At 39.4% G+C, this 14318-nt stretch overlaps 1 protein-coding gene across 7 annotated transcripts in view; it reads right to left on the reverse strand.

Annotated features, from left to right (window-relative positions):
* The window catches only part of TRIM2 (tripartite motif containing 2), a 112158-nt gene that overhangs the window by 46127 nt on the left and 51713 nt on the right, over nt 1–14318 (reverse strand). For 2 of the 7 annotated variants that reach the window (XM_066317686.1, XM_066317683.1), the window contains exon 1: nt 13032–13800. The exons of 3 other annotated variants lie outside the window; for them this stretch is intronic. The gene's annotated coding sequence lies outside the window, so the exon portion shown is untranslated. Of the gene's footprint in view, nt 1–2999; nt 3020–13031; nt 13801–14318 lie in introns of those variants that run through there. 2 more of the 7 variants (XM_066317690.1, XM_066317689.1) reach the window with 2 other exon arrangements.

The raw sequence follows: 14318 nt of genomic DNA on the forward strand, positions 1-14318 counted from the left end.
GGAAATGAGGATTAGTTTAGGAACACAAATACAGGATAGGATGGGCTGTTACAGTCATCACCGAGCTCCACACATCCCTAATTTGACCCTGGTGACAGGAGAGTAAGTGAAGTGAAACAGCCAAGTTTTGTCATTGTGCAGCTATGCCCACATCAGGGCATAGCTCATGAGCCAGTGGCCTTTACCTTCCCCACTGCGGCTGTGCACTCATGCAGATCCAGCAGCTTCCAGAGAGCAAGTGCAACTTCCAGCCCCTACTCCACATCCTCCAATAGTCCAGGCTGTAGTTCACACCATCCAGCTCAACCCCATCCAGCTCACACCATCTGAAAAGAGCAACAGCTTCCTCCCACTGTGGGTTTCTAGCCAGAGGGCATGTCTGCCCCAAAAGGAGCTCTGCTAGGTCCTGGTTCCTCCCCATCAACCACAGCCTTGAGCCATGGTCACTCCCTCATCCTATGATCCAGCAGAGCAGATGCATTTTCCCAAATCTTGTGACCCAACGCAAGGGATTTGTCATAGCCTGGGAGGCAAACAACTTGAAAGGTTTGCTTTAGATGTAATGCTGGACTGCTGGGAAAGTTTCCAGCAGCCCAGCACCCATCCTCGTATGACTTTGCACCTTCTATTTCCTTTTACCTTCTGCTTATGCCTGGTTTATCTTGCCAAGGTTGCGGCTTTTGCAGCACAACTGCAGCAAGGCTGGGACAGCTGGCCTCCTGCTCAGCCAGTCTGAGCCTTTCTGGCAGGACTGCACTTCCTGCCTCTCTCCACCATTGAAGTTGCAAGTCAGGCAGCACCAGACACAAACTCCTTTTCTCTCTGTGTTATTCTTTCTCTTCCCGCTACTGGGTATCTGCCATTGAAGTGGCACTGCAGTCACCAGAAACAAGCTCTGTATTCTGGCATTCCTCCTGCACAGCAATGGGCTCACCTTCAGTATCACTTTCAGATGCAGATTATGAATTAGATTTTTTTTAACATTTTCAGCTGCTGAAGGCACAAGAATAACTGGAATAGAAGCCACTGCTACAAATTAAAGCCTCACTTAATAGTGTTACATGTTTAATGATTTGTTCTTTTTTCTTCCTCCTTTCCCCAGCCTGTAATCAAAGCTTACAAAAGGGTGAGTCCCTGAAACATGGGTGGACCTAAGATGCCAACATACTAATGCTTTATACTCCAGTTGTAGAGTGAAGGTTATGGCTGGCATCTAACACCCACGTTTCTCTCCAAAACTTGTGCCTCTGCAGCACCTCTTCTCCATCCCACTTTGGAGGTAAGTAGTCCTGTTTCTATCCCCAGAGACCCCATCTCCCAGCTGTCCTGTCCTTGGATGGAGAGGGGACCTGCTGGTGGCTGCACTGCAAACACCAAGGGACAAGTATGGCAAGTTAGAGCTTCTGTGATCACACAGTTACCACCAACTGAGAGGCTATTTGTGTGACTCAGGTTTTCAGGACCTCATTTTGAGTCAGGGCCTTGCACAAATAAATTCCAAAAAGCTGGAACACACTAAATTTACTGCACATGCGAGGACAATGCATGGATGGCATCCATGAGTCCTCAATCAAATACCTCAAATTCCAAAAAATGAGATTTCAGAGAGAAGGAGTAGGAAATTAATGAAAATGACACACAAAGGGAAATAGCAAGATAAAAGTACCAGGTTAAATTACAGCATCAGAACTGCAATTTAGGGCCCTTTTCTTGTTTAATAAAATGTCATATTCTCAGGTGAGCTCCTAAAAAAATCTGCAGTGAGGTATGTCGAAGTAAATATTTCAGGGACTAGATGTTGTGCAGTCATAAGTAAAAGAATTTTAAATTGTATACTTGCATCCAAAGCAATGAGTCAGAGTATCTCTTCTAAGAAAACCATACCCTGACTACTGGTACTGCTACTATCACCTTACAGTTGCACATTTTTGACTCTCTAGGTCTACCTATTTTGTGAACACTGACAGATCTTGAGCTTTTATAGGTACACAGGCCCAAATAAAATCAAGCTGAACTGACAGATAATTAAAATTGCACATCAAAACACTGCTACTTTCATAAACATCTGCTGTGAAATGCTACTTGAAATAAAAGTGCTCCATGAAGACTCCACACTTATTACTATTAATACTTCTAGGAGCAGAAAAACAGGCAATAGAGCAAAAAAGGAGGATGAAAAAGAATCTGAATAAGAATTTGGAAAAAGGTCCCTGGTCTTTTCTACATACTGTTAGATATAAGATATGCTGAAAAGTGCTCTGGGCATTTTCTTTAGAGTTGCTCAGCAATAAGGAAAAAATAAATGGAAGCAGAAAATGCTCAATGTTTTTGGTACTGTGGAACCGTGTGGTGAAAATTGTAGAGATTATCCCTTTCACTCCCTCCTGATACTGGATCTGTCCCACGCTGCATGTCCACTGCAGCTCTCCCTTTAGAGGAGGTAACATACATCAGGTACTGGAGTTTAGTCACATATTCTCTGATGACCACCAAAAAGTTCCTCTGTTGTTTCCATTTAATTCAGTAAGATTTTGGTAAACTAGCATGAAGTTCAAATCAGCAAGGAAGAAGGCAGTACTGAGCAATCACTACAAGCCACGTAACTTCTTTGCAAAATCAACTTAAGAGTGCCAACCGTTTAGAATGTTTTCCTTGCAGCCTTCAAAACTCCCACTTCCCATCAAATGCAACATATGAAACACAAACCAGAAGGTAAACAAACCCAAACCACCTTAGGTGTCTCACAACAAGAAACAGGAGATACAATCTAAGTATTAAAAAAAGCAAAACTGGGGGCAGAAAGGGAAGGAATTATTATCTTCTTAGCGCAAAAACACATATTGGAATAAAGACTAAGGAGGGAGAAAAAAAGAGCACTTCTCCAGCATATAAGCAGCCTGAATTTGGATTTACATCCTCTGTAACACTTAGATTGTTTAAAATACAAAATATTGATTGCTGCACCTCCATATTTGTCTTAGCTGTTGAACAGCACTCACCTCATTTTCTTGTCCACAGCCCAGCAGCGATGTTAACTTCTATACCTGCCAAGTCTTCCTCTAAACAAAATATCTTTCAAAAACACAGCAATATGTCTAAACATGTATATTGTCCTTGGGTTCAGAGAAAACCTTGCTCAAGCATTAAGTGGCAGGCAGAAGTTTACCCAGGCAGGCTCTTTATGTTGGCAAAAGTACAATACTGAACTTTCACAGTGAGTAGGTAAACACATAGCTGTGTGCACCAGTCAGTCTGGCAGCACCAGCAGTAGTGAGAAACAATGTCAGGACAACCTTGGCAAAAGGAGCTCTGTGGATTTTAACAATGGCTGTGGGCACAGGCGCTGAACAGACCAAACAACCATAGCAAAATGCCATCTACAGCTCTCGGTGGGAGCTCAGAGTGCTCAGAGCTCAGGCGTGCCAGCTGTGACACTGTGTTCTCCACCTCCACACTCACAGGGACACTCTATTTGACTTCCCAGCAGTCACCTCCAGCAGTTCAAAACCTGGAAACACCCAACAGCTGAACTTCACCCAGTAAAAATGTCCTTCCAGTCCTCAGCAAGGACACTCATTTGCTGATTGCATTCCAGCATTCCTATTTAAAGAACTGTTGTTATTGGAAATAGCTGAAACCTTTCTACAGCAGGGATTAAGTGCTCCCTGCACCTTGTGCCTTGCCTGCAGAAATACATCAACTCCCAGCATGTGCTTCCATAGCAGAGTTTTACCACAGCCACAGTAACGTGTTATCTGCCTGCAAAGTCCATCAAACCCCTGTGTGGGCAGGACCCCCAGACACTCCTACCAAGCAGCCCCTCTGGCTCAGCCCAGGTTTTACTCAAGCCTTCTCCCTTGTATAAACAACGTTTTATACATAACACAAATCTGTCTACCTTTACCCTTAATCTCCAAAAACAACTCTCCTAAGCTTCCTATTAGACATCTCTTGCATGTTCAGGCCAGATGCCCAAAGGCCCTTATGCTCATAAGCAAATGCTTAGCTCTGATGTAGGTTAGATTTCTGCAAAAACAACATTCTCAGGATACCTGGTATGTATGCTGCTGTGTGAATATCAGTCTTTTCAACTGCATCACAACTTAGGAAGCAACAGCTAATGAAAGAGGAATAAAGCAGAACCACTCATATGCACAATATTCAGAGTCCCAAGCTGAACTGGGATATCCAGGCCATTAATTTCTCCATGAAAACACATCCATTTTACTTCACAAGAAACTCAGTACATTTTTGTGTATATGAAAAGCAAATGAGGGGACGGTATAGAAAACTATAATAACCATGTGAATGCATCTGTCTGTTTAAACAAAAAACAAAACAAAACAAAAGGCACCTGGAAAAAAATCTGGCATCAGGAGAGATAAGAATAATATTAATCAATATAATCAACCACATTATCATTTGTATTGTGGCAGCACCTGGAGATCTCTTTCAAATACCAGAATCCGGCTGTGATAGGCACCTGCTACACAGCACACAAGTTCCCTTGCATAGGTAGCCCTTATCTTAAGGCCAAACACAGTTAGACTGTTGGTATTTAACTGTATCTGTGACAGCAAGCACTTTCTACACTATGAAATAAATTTTTATAGTCACCCATCTATTTAGATAAGGACTATCTTTGTAAAGAAAGAGGTGCAAGACAGTGGCTTCTGCAGCATGAAACTCTTGCAGTTAGGAATGGAAGCAGATCTTAGCATGCTCTTTCCTTTGCAAACTCTAAGAGTGAATATAAGAACTGCCAGAGATTTTAGAAATAGTCCTTGTGATGACTGTGACAAGATGCACCATGTTGTTACTGAAACAGATTATACATTGTAAGTGATAAAACCCATGAGAGGTGTATGCAAAGTAACCAGATGTAAGCACTGATGTTACTATCAACTGAGAAATCCTAGCGGAAAACCAGTTACAAACAGGACATGGAGACAGCCCTACCTCAGGTACTGAACTTCTCTAACTCAGATTCCACAGTAAGCAGCTCTTAGGATGTATTTCAAGTAACTTAAATGCTTTTGGAAGGCTGATAAAACAGTCATCATTAGGTTTTTGTCAGATGGAGTCTATTGTCCTTTTGTGTTAAATTTTATTCACAATGTATTGTTTCTTCACTATTTGTATCTCTTGCTTTTTACTGGCCACAGAGGAGAAGCCTCTTTTGTGGATACTAGTAATCTGCTTGATAATTCTTCACCCTGTGAGCTGTGGACTCACTGTCCAGGATGCTACAGTTAATAATTTACAGATAGTCCAGGACAGTGGGACAAATTAATGGTGAATAAATTGATTAAAGACACCACCTCTACCAGGAGCAGAACTGGAAGCACAAATCATTGAATATAGAAGATCATTCTGAAGAGTACCATGATATTTCTGATCCATTCTTGTGCTCTTCTGTAGGCATCTACAGTCAACAATCATCCAAATTATAAGGCTAGGCTAGATTTACTTTTGATTTGACACAGACAAACCTTCAAATTACTCAGGGCCGACATCATAAGAGCCACTCCCTTTTGGCATAGTTAATGGCAATGAATGGCTCTACAGGGTTGCTTTTATCACTTTGCAAAGCTGGGGCATTTAGGGATGTCAGGTGAAATGAATCCCTCAGACATCTGCCTTATTACACCACTGTTTCATGAGGACCACCACTCGAGACCACAGAGTACCTTTAGCAGGTACACCCATTTCAAGTCATAAAAACAAGGCTCCCAACAATGGCGAATGACTAATCATCACCCTAAGCAGAGAACCCTTTTATAGTGAATACAATAATAACCTAGCACTTCTTTTCCCCCTTCCTCTTACCTTTTTGAATTTACTTCATCCTTAAGAAAAAAAAAGAGACTTCCAGTGATATTTCCTTTTTCTAGTTTCTCTGCACAGGCACTCTGTATTATTAATATATTAAGCAATGACATAGAGCTTGGGGAACTCATGCCTTGATCATTGTCTTGGTTCTTCTCATTTAAAAGTTGCCCACCTTCAACATCAGAGGTCCCTTCAGACAGTGCACATCTTCAGAGCAAGCCTACTGTACGAGCACGTCCCAGAGGTGAAACAATGGTGGTTGTTCAGAGGATAAAGGCCACCATTCACGAGCACAGATAAAAACCCATTCCAAAAGTTAAACACGGGAAGAAATCTTCCTGCTTATACAATTAATTGTATTCAAGACTGTGTAATAAGTCAGCTTCTGATAAGACAAACAAACATTTTCAACTGTGCCACCAGAGGAAATGGAACTACTCTTTTTTTTTGTTGTTTGTTTGGTTGGGTTTTTTTGTTGTTTTTTTTTTTTTTTTTTTCCCCAAATCCACTTTAATATATACAAACATTTTTCCATGCTCTAATCTAGTCTTTTTTTTTACTATGTTTTGCAGGATAGAAGAGTAAAACCTAATTAGAATGAAGAAGCTAAGGGATGAAGGGATTCTCCGCCTACACAGAATATGTAGTGCAAGTATTACAGAATGATGCTCCAATACTTAATGTTTTCTTGTTTTCTTTTTCTGTTTAATAAAAGGTAGCACTTATCTCCACTGAGAGATTTTAAGTAAAGGATTACTTTTGTAAATTAATGAAAAACTATTTGTCTTTAATTATGAACTAAGTATCTCTGAACATGTCTGTATTTTACAATCAAAATTTATTTCCAGCTATTTTAGATGTAAGACAAAAAGTTATTGCTGCTTATGTGATAAACACAATGAAATTTTCATGGTGCAACACTTAATTTTATCTTTCTTACGTTTTCTGAACTGAGATGCATAAAGACCAGTTGCTCCCAAAACTACTCAGAGCAGACTAAGAATTAGGTAAGAAGAGAAGAACCAGTTCTTTGAAGAGAGTCCAGTAAAACTTAAAAGCACTTTGGAAAGACCACATATTAACCCATATTGTAGTATTGTGTCAGAGTAACACTCAGGACAAAAAGAAATACTCTCAGATGCTATGAAATAATCTGTGGGTCTACCCGACAGTTTGGCCCTCGGTTTCCTAACTTCAGCACAGTGCAATTTCTTGAGTTCTAGATATCAAATTAAATCTGCTTTCAAGATAAAAAAAGAAAACAGAAAAAAAAAAAAACCCAAACCAGCACCTGCAGAAGCTTGTCTTGTGGGAATTAATCCCTGAAGGTTTACATTTAACACTTCCACCAACAGAGGGATTACAGGAGAGAAAGTTGTAGAAGGGAATTTCATGAATACTGTTATCTCACTGGAAAAAGAACAGAAAAAACAAAACGAAATCAAAAAATGGTGAATGCAGAGGAACATGGCAGTTTTTCCTCTTCACAAGTTTATGTATGCCGAGGCTTGTTCCTCCACCCGGCATTTTCATTCCTGGGGGTCATTTTAGTTCCTGAAAAATTTTTAAGTATTTGCGACTTACAGCTGTTCTCAGAGAAACCAGGGGGCCCTGAAGACATCATTGAAACTGCTGACACTTGCTCTTTTGGAAGCCCCATTTCTCATAGAATATGCAAGTTCTTTAATAGAACAGATCATGGGCCAAATATGGTTGGGTCTAAATATGGGACACATACAGAGGCACATAAAACCCACAACTGTTGGGATCTTTTCAAGAACATTTCCAAGTTCAGCACAGTCTTTTTGAGAGCAATTTGTTTTAGTCTGTAAGTAATTGTTTCAAGCATATTTGCTCAAGACTCATCACTACTTTGGAGGGCTTTTGTTCTGCAAAAGGTGCAGAAGCATTTTGCACTTCCATGTTTTCATACTATGCAGTTATGTAGTTCAAAATAACCTGGACACTACTCTTTCCTTGCTAAATCAACCCCTGAGTACTTCACAAAACATACTGATAGATATCACACACCTTCAAGCTCACAAATAATCAGGTTCTGCTGAACTTTGATGTAGAAGGAGAAGGCACAGTATAGATCCTTGCAGGGACTAAGACTTCTTTTAAGCCATCAGTCCAGGCATGACAAATTTCCAAATCACACGTTCACTGAAGGAGCATCCTCAAAACCAGCATTCAAATCCCATTAAAAAAGAAAAAAAAAAAAAGAAAAAAAAAAAAAAAAAAAAAAAAAAGTGCTTGTCACTCTTTGTTTCCAGAACTGCAAGAAAAAAAAATCAAGAACAGAAGCTCATGGCAGCACAAAACAAATAGCTTTCCATGACAAAAGAACAGAAAGTCACCCATAAATAAACTGATCATACACATGTTTAGGCAGACTAATAACACTAAGACAAATAAATCCATACTGGATTAGGAGCAAGCAAATTGCTGAACATTCATCTCAAGCATTTAAAATCTGATCAAAAGTAATTGCATCTACTTCAATCCTTACGTCTCTTTCACGAAGAGCATTCACCTTGGCATAAGGACTGAAGATCACCTCCACCTAAGTAACCACTCCTACAATGCATCCAAAATTGATAATATTCAGATAGTTTTAAAGTGAGACAGAATGAACAATACTTTTACACCTGAGCAAAAGTATTGACCATAAAAAGCAGAGTTGTTTGCAGTTCTTCCAGGGGAACATTACATATATACGTGATTACAGTAAATTTTTAAGTCCTTTCTCTTCTCCTAGTGGCAGGGCATATTCTTAAGTTATTATCACCTAGATTAAATATTTAACAATAAACCATTGCAGCCATTTCAGCATGAGTTTCTTTTGATGGTTGTGTTAGCAGGGTCACCATGTAATGTAAGAAGTGCCAGAATACATGCTGCTAACATTTTCACGTGTCTATGATTAGTCTCTTCTTAATTTAGCTGTGCCTCTTTTAACCCTACTGCAACTAGACAGTGGCCAGATGGACAGAACCAGCCAACATCTACCTGCTACATCTGCCTGCTGCTGAGTTCAGCACCTCAAGAACTATATTTCATTTGCATTTCCAATTTTAATTCTTCCTTTTGAATGGGATTTGCCTCTGAGTTTTTGCCCTAAAGTCCAGCTAGCAAGTAGGAAATCTGCCTGGTTGCCTGCAGACTTCTCATCTGACTAGATCCTTGGCTGTCCCCACACAGAACATTAAGAACATGTTACATCATTTGTTTCATTGTGTGGTTATAAACCGTTATTTCTGATCAAGCTAAATTACTGACTTCCAGCTAAAATCACCCCTCAAAATAAGTAATGCCCAATCCAAATATAACCAGCCACCCCAATTATTAGAAGGAGTGACATGCAATACATCTTCAGACTGTGGACAGAAAACATTTAGACAGTGTGTGGTAGAAAACAAAGGCAAATGCCTTTAATGTTCAAATTTATACAATAAATATTTATCTATTTAAACTACAGAAACAAAGCATGGTCTTTCTTAACAGAAATAAAACCATTCAGAAAGTTTGACATGAAATGTCATTTTAATTTCTCCAAAGGTCAGCCTGAGTTTTGTTCAGTGGAAGGTGATCTTAACTTCAGTTGATCAAAAACAAAAAGGAAGAAAAAGAGATCTTGTGCTCAAAACAGGAATTCTTCCAAATTTCATTTGTTAAGTGTTTGTAACCAAGCAGCTCTTTCTTTTACAGACATGTTAATACAAACCTTACAGCACACCAAGGGACTGACTGCAATCCATTTATGTCACGTAACACATAGAAGAGCAAGTCCAATTCTAACAGAAGGAGCATGTCTTGAAAAGTAACTTATCAAAAGTGGAGATATAGAGAGGTGAAGTCCATTTATATGATTGCTAAGCCCTGTTCTTCTCCCTTCAGTATTTTAAAAACCTCTAAATAGTCATTATTTCCTTTCCAATATTGATTTCTTTCCACAAATATTGATTTTTGTTTTCAGTCCAGTTTTTTGAACAGCTCATGCCATGCATTTCACATGATTAGCCCTCCCCACCTTTGTTTTTTTACCAGGAAGCATAACAGAAAACATAACCACAACCTGCAGTCTCTGGAAATAGCATATAATTATTGATAATTATAATTTTGGTTGAAGGTGTCAGGCAAGTGTAGCATTTGCAACAGTGGATTGCAATCTGGCAGTCACTGGATTTCTTTAATAACTGAAAAAAGTAAGTTCATATATGTTACTCTGCAAAATACAGATGGGCAGAATTCCAGGAGAAAAATTTTAGGAATTTTTAGGAATTAGTGGCATTTTATAATACAGAATACTGCATTGTCCATATAATAACTAATTAAATCTAAAGTGTTATTCCCTTATATAATGCCATGATTTTAAGGAATATTCTTTATAAACTGAACTTATTATTTGCAGTAATATATGCTTGCTACTGTGTATAAAAAAATACTTCAAACTAGCTACACTTGCATCCTCAGACACATTTAATTCTGATGAGACAATATGCTTGCCAGCAGATCAAATCAAATGCTTTTACATGTGGCTCAAGGATTTACCCTAACCTACTATACATTGTGCCTTTGTTTTATAAAAATAGTTCATGTGTCTAGACACAGTATTACATGCTTCTGCAAAACTGTGTATGTTTAGTACTTTATGCAGATGATTAAATTTCAGCTTCAGTATAGTAATGTACAGCACTTTGTTCTCTGGATTAGAACGCCCAGTACCTTTTCAGTTAATTTAATTCCTCAGTTTTCCTCAAAGGAATCAGGAGCATCACTGTGTTTATATAAGCTGTCCAAATTCTAGTTTTGTTATGAATTAATGAAATTTCATTATCAGGCAAAGACACGCCCAGCATGCTTTCATAATGGCTTCAAGCACCAATTACCTGGGATTTTCCAGTAAACAACCTGAGCTTCAAGCTAAAACCAGCATTGCCAGAAAAAGAATAGTATCATGGGTTGGGGAAATCCCCCAGCAGAATTACCATCTTTGTCCAGGTAAGGTCTAATATTCCAAACATGCATGCTGCTGGACCTTGCACAGTTCAGACAGCACTTGCGTGTGCCACCAGACCATGGACACTGCCTGTCTCAAATCTAGCCTCAAATGCAAAATTTCATCAAGAATCAATGCCATGAAAAAGATGAACTTTTAAGACACAAATATCCCCACCGCTCTCCCAAAGGCTTAAATGTGTATTAACTTCTAATTTTTATTCTGTTTCTAGAAGGATACATTCTAGGCACAGATTAAAAATTAGAAAAATTACTCCCTTTACAAATTACATAAAGAAATCAAAAGACTTTTCCCAGTTGTCTGAAATAATTGTTACCATGATGTTAATCCTTCCCTCTTCCCAGAAACCCTATAATCAAATCCAGGATTTATTCTGTCATAAAACCCACTTAATGTTTCCTTCTGGCCTGCAAGCAGCATGTGTTAGAGATGCTTCTTGAACCAAAGTTCTGTTTAGCCTCCTCCCTGAAGAAAGATGTAATTATTAAAGGCCTATCAAAGCCATTTCTCGTGAAAAAGGATGCATCTCAAGAACTCAAGAAATGAACCCTTCACAAAGAAAACACACACCTGCTCTTTATAACCAAATTGTGAGCACTGCAGTTCCAGATCAGATGTCAGAGGGTCTTCACCACTCAAGTTTTCAAATGCTTTGCTGAGAAGTTTGAAGAAACCTTTGGTTTATGCTAAGTAGTTCTGGATGAGGGCCAAAGCACAGAAGCCTTATTTCATATTGTCAGCAGCTAACAGACTGATTTCTCCCCCAAACTCTCTGGAAACAGAAAAAACTTCCTCCTCTTTCTGCTGCCTTTGCTTGCAAGCAGGATGATGCAGTCGCAAGACCAGGTACAGTAGCTTCTCTCTATAACCACTCCATGCTCTAGATAGTATCCAGAAAATTATAGGACTAACTTGAAAATAAACAAGTTTATACAGATTTTACCAAAAAACAAACCTTTTAATATGCTTTTCAAGCCCTATAGTTTATATTCCCAAGTTTATGAAAAATATTCACATTGTCTAGAAGCTCTCATTAGTATTGCTAGTCAGTCTCATTTGTTTTCTCACAAGCAGCAGTGTGAAATTTTGAGGAAAAAACCTTCTGATTATTAGATCATAACAGCTGGCCACAGACTGTTATCTAGATAATAAATCCCTTGCCCACAAAAACAAAAAATCCAAGGCTGGAACAGAAAGCAACTTTTCTTAAGCCACATCCTTATCTAAAAAATATTTATTTAGTCATCTTACTTTCACAACAATTTTCTCATTTGTCCCTTTGAAATGAACATCTATGTCATTGCTTTGGCCCGATGAATGTTTGAGTTCAGGGTGATTTTCTTGGTCTATTTCTTGTTTTATTCTTAGTATATTACCTGGTACATTATTATAATTATACCCCTTGTTTTTATGTACACCTATCAATCTGCTTGACGAGTCTGCCTAGACTGCGTTTTGAAAATAGCAAAATGAAATAAAAGGAGAGTAATCAACCTGCCTGTATAACCTATGGAGAGCTATGCATCAGGTAATGGCTCAAATTACACTACACAAATGCACAACAGAATATGGCAACATTAATGCCAACTTCCAGCTTCAAAAATGAACCACTGTGGAAAGTAAACTCTCCCTCCTAATTAGACCTTGGCATTGTCCTCTCGGATTTACAGTCATTATTTCGCTTTGAATAAACACCAGTATTTCTTTCCTAGGCAAACTCCTTGGCTCTGTTTCAATTATTTCTTCTAAATATTAAAGAGCAGGAAGCATTTGTTTTCCCTTGTCACATCCTCTCGTCTTTACATAGCATCACACAGTCCCCTTTGAAACGCCTGCTCTTACTGCAAGCCTGACATGCACAGTTCAATCAAAACATTTGCTATTGTCTTTTGCCAGCTACAAACAAATTTCTGCACTAACACTGAAAAGGTTTAAAGGTTTCGACAGCCATCTAAAGCCGAGCTAACACGACTGTCAAAGAAAGGCGGTGTCAAACTGCTCGGCTTCCCCCGCTACCACCCTGACTTAAAAAAGAAAAAGACAAAGCAATTCACTCATTCACATAGCAGAGCTCCTGGCAAGAGCTCACTGGCTATAAAACCACTGCTCCCACAAAATATTCAAAAGCAGAATAAGCACACGAACATTTAGAGATGAGTGTGAAAGGGTAACTTACATTATTTAGAAAGACAGTGGGAAAGGACTGCTGCAGTTTCTTCGTTATTTTACACTGCTGTCGGCAGAGCAGACAACCCAAAAAGTTCACTTAAAAGAAATCTCTCCTTGTAATTCTCTCTCTCCCAGTTCACTTACTCTGCAGTCTCTCAGCCTGAAGAGATCCGACAGTCAAAAGTTTATCCCCTTGTATTTCCGAATGATATGGCCGACTTTCCTTGGACACATACCAATGATGCAGTAAAAATAGACAAAAGTTGGGGGGGGGGGGGGGGGGAGAGGGAAGAAGCAATCTAGCTTGAGCCTGAATCTTCTTAACTCAATGTTTTCTGTAAAAACTGCTCTTATGTCAGAAGATCCCATTCCTACCCTAACTTGCAGAGCACTCAGTCATCCATCTGGTTTTTATAAACTGCAAATTACAGGCAAACCAGGGAACGTACACAGTCCAGTTTTAGCAGAACTCCCCAAGCACCAGCCTTACAAGTAACCTGAAGTACAAAGGCTTTGAAAATAAACAGCTGGCCCCATGCCGGGCTGCCCTCCCGTCTGCAGATGCCTGGCGGCTCCCCCCAGGCAGCGTCCGGCAGCCCAGAGCACCACCCACCGCTCAGGAAAGCGGCAGCCGGGTGCCCACACTCCGCGCTGTGGAAACACACCGACCTTGCAGCCCTCCCTCGCTCCCAGCACTAACAGCCTCGCTGGAAAGGGGCAGGGAAATCCAGTGCATTACATGAAATCGTTCAACAGTTTAGTAAGTCATTTAGAACAACCTGATTTTTTATAAACAGGGAAGTGAATGCTGATCCCCTCACATCCTCTAAATGCTTCCAGGTGGGAAGCAAATCTAATGTGTTGGTAAGTTTTGTTTTGTTTTGTTTGGGTTTTTTTTCCTACTAAGGCAACTCAGAGCCAGTGGACAGTTGCTGAATAGGGAACTTCGATGGTGGTTCAACCCATTCATTACTAGAATGAACATTTTACCAAAACTAGCAGAAGCAAAGCTTTGATATGCATCCCATGAAAGTCCATGGCTCAGAGCCCCCAAGTCACCTTTAGCTTCTATTTTCATCCATTTAAAGGTCTAGTACCCTGATTACATTCAAGTACCAAAGGTTTAAGGATTCACCTATATTTTTGTACACTTCATGGCATTTGTGTCAGGACTGAAGAAGATTCTTTTCCCAATTAAAAAAAAAATAATGAAAAAAATTTATGGTGGATAAAAAACTTTTGCCATGGCTTAAAGTTGTTGTAGTTATTAATACGTTCCTTAAAATACTAAGTT

The sequence above is a fragment of the Sylvia atricapilla genome, chromosome 4 (genome assembly GCF_009819655.1).
Source record: "Sylvia atricapilla isolate bSylAtr1 chromosome 4, bSylAtr1.pri, whole genome shotgun sequence".
Lineage (NCBI taxonomy): Eukaryota > Metazoa > Chordata > Aves > Passeriformes > Sylviidae > Sylvia > Sylvia atricapilla.